The sequence below is a fragment of the Aplysia californica genome, unplaced genomic scaffold (genome assembly GCF_000002075.1).
Source record: "Aplysia californica isolate F4 #8 unplaced genomic scaffold, AplCal3.0 scaffold00722, whole genome shotgun sequence".
NCBI classification, from domain to species: Eukaryota; Metazoa; Mollusca; class Gastropoda; order Aplysiida; family Aplysiidae; genus Aplysia; species Aplysia californica.
Window position 1 is genome coordinate 230,932 of NW_004797992.1, and position 3,142 is coordinate 234,073.

Consider the following 3,142-nt stretch of genomic DNA (forward strand, 5'->3'; position numbering starts at 1 on the left):
CACACACACACACACACACGCACATAAACAAACATTCATACACACATACACACACACACACACACACACACACACACACACACACACACATATGAGGGCTGTCCCACAGAAAACCGGAATTTGGCAGTAATTTGAAAACTATTCAATATTATTATTTTCACATTCTGTAAACGTACACTTGTGAAATCATTTTGAAATTTCCTGATTGAGAACCATGAGCATTGCACAAACCAAACGAACTCAGCAGTTCTCCAAAGATGGCTACCCCCTTGGAAAATTCTTCAAGGGTAGAAGTGAGGTCTGTCATTCGGTTTCTGACCACAAAAGGTCTCAAGCCTATAGAAATACACACTGAAATAAAGTCAGTTTACGGGGAGAAAGTAATGGAAAAGTCACAGGTGTATGAGTGGTGTAGTATGTTCAAAGCCGGGCATACGGATGTCAATGACAAAGTTCACCCAGGACCTTGTTTTTCTGCCAAGACTGAGGACAACAAGAGTCGCGTTAACGAACTCATTCAAACAGACAGGCGCCTAAAAATTCCCGAAATTTCCGAGTCGCTTAACATTTCAAATCGATTGTCCATAGGATAGTGTTTGATGAGTTGCACTGTCGAAAGGTCTCTGCTCGCTAGGTCCCAAAAGAGCTGACAGCTGACCACAAGACGCAACGTGTTGAAGTGTCTCAGACTTTGTTGAATCGTTGTCGCCAAGCTGTCACGGGAGTCATGAACGCATATGGAGACCTCCAACAATACGATGGAACATTCCTGAGAAGCATTATTACAGGTGATGAGACTTTGATACACCACATAAACCCTGAGATGAAGAGGGATTCAAAGGTTTGGAAGTCCACGTCTTCACCTCCTCCGAAAAAGTTTAAAGTTCAGCCAAAGGTGAAGAAACTCGTGGCCACGGTTTTCTGGGATGCTAAAAGTGTTCTGCTTCTTGACATTCTGGAACCAGGACAAACTGTTAATGCTAACAGATACTGCCAGACTCTTGATAATTGAGAGAGGTTGTGCGCCGAAAAAGCCCAGGCCGGCTGTCCAGCGGGGTCATTTTTAGCAGCATGACTACGCAACACCACACACCGCAAACGCTATGAAAGACTTGATCCAAGGTTCGGCTGGGAAGTTCTGCCACCCTTCCCCCTCACAGTCCTGACTTGGCCACGTCAAATTATCACCTTTTGGACCAATGAAACGCCATATTTACTTTTTGGACAGCGATTCACCGACGACGAAGACCTCATGGAAGCCGTGAAAGATTGGTTGAAATCCCTTGACGCAAAATTCTTAAAGGAGGTTTTCTTCTCCCTGATCCAGTGATGGGAAAAATGCGTCCTGAGAGGTGGTGATTACATTGAAGAATAAAGCATATGTTGAGGTATGATATGTTACATTTTTATTATAATAGGACAAAGATTGTTGCTTTTATGGACCTTCTCCGGTTTTCCGTGGGACAGCCCTCGTATATGCAAACGTGCACGCACGCACGCACGCACGCACGCACGGACGCACGGACGCACGCACGCACACACACACACACGCTCACACACGCTCACACACACACACACACAATGTCAAGAATGCGCCACCCCCTCTCAATCCCTTCCCTTACCTATTGTTTATTACCCATCTCTACTTTGTACCACTTTCAAGAAAAGAAAGCATTATACACACCATTCAGTTGGAGGTACTCGTGACGTGATCGTTGCTTTTCACCGAGTGCGTTTTGTTATTCAAATTTAGGCGTTGGGTCGCCCCCGTGTCTCATTGTTATGCAGAGCAGGTATAGATACAAGTAAAACAACAATAACATAAAATAAAGTCGCGAATCCAGAAGAATCGATGCCTGTGCGGTGTGCAGCTGCTAGTTTTTGCAGCTGCATTGAAGGGCTATATTTAGATGACACGCCACATTCAGCTCTTTCTGCCAGCTCGTGCATGGCAGACAGCGAAATGTGCGCACGACCTTGACGTTCGTTTACCCCGCACCGTGACCACACGCCTTGCTTCCACACTGTGAAACAGGTTGCGTGATTTGCTCTCCCCCGCAACATGTAGATCTACCGGTGAAACTAAAAAAAAAAAACAATTTAAAAAATAAATGAAAATTGTTCACAGAGTGGTTTGCTTCCCTGGAGATTTTGCAGTAAATATTATTAAACGATACTCTGAAGCATTTGACGGTTTTACCGGACAGGTAAGAATTTCACTGCTGGTCCGATTAAAAAACGAACCAAAAAAAAAAAAACATTGAAAAAGAAAATAGACGTTCGGTCATTGTGCTATGGCAGTGATTGCGTTATAAACTTATATTCATTAATGCTAAAATTTATAAATTTATTGTTATTATATTGTTAATGTATTGCTTCTATGTTCAGTTTGACAAGCTCGTGCCTATGCGGTAATGAGTTACAAATAGATCTAAATCGCACCAAACTACATTTTTTAGCCCCCACCACCTCACCTCCTTTGCCTCATCCTCTGGGCTCCTCTTTCTGCAGCCTTTCTACTTCTACTGCTACTCCTTGGCTCCTTCTTAAACTGCTGTCATTCAGCCACACCCCTGATCTTCTGTTAGGAAAAGTGTCTACAACTAGCCTTCTCGGACATGGGCGAAAAATCTCGGAGGTCCCGTGAGCAAGTTGCGCACATTAAAGATCCCTTGGTGGTCTAAAATCAATAAGAATAGGCTTCGACCGCCACCCGGGCAACATTCAAAATGGTCTCCTGCAGCAGAGCTCTCGAATTTTACAAGAGACCTGCTCCCAGGTATGAAATATGGATAAGATATAATTATATAGGCCTAAGGTTTAATTTGTCTCTTGACAAGTCTGACAAGTGCATCTGTAAAATTCCCCGAGGTCTGTTTATTATTGAACTCTTTATTTTTTATTTATTTAACCAATAAATGCACCTATATAATGTGACACAGTGTATACAATAAATAGGTTAAAAAGAAAAAACCCACAAATCTTGATGGTGACTAACAATGTCCTGAGGTTAATGAAAACTTTTTCAGAAAATATAATTCCCCCTTTCCTGCACTCTAACCATGTTCTGCCGTCTGCTTTCGTGTTTCTACACTCTGCCCCGCCCCCCTCCCACACACACACACATCTTACCCTCTCCTTT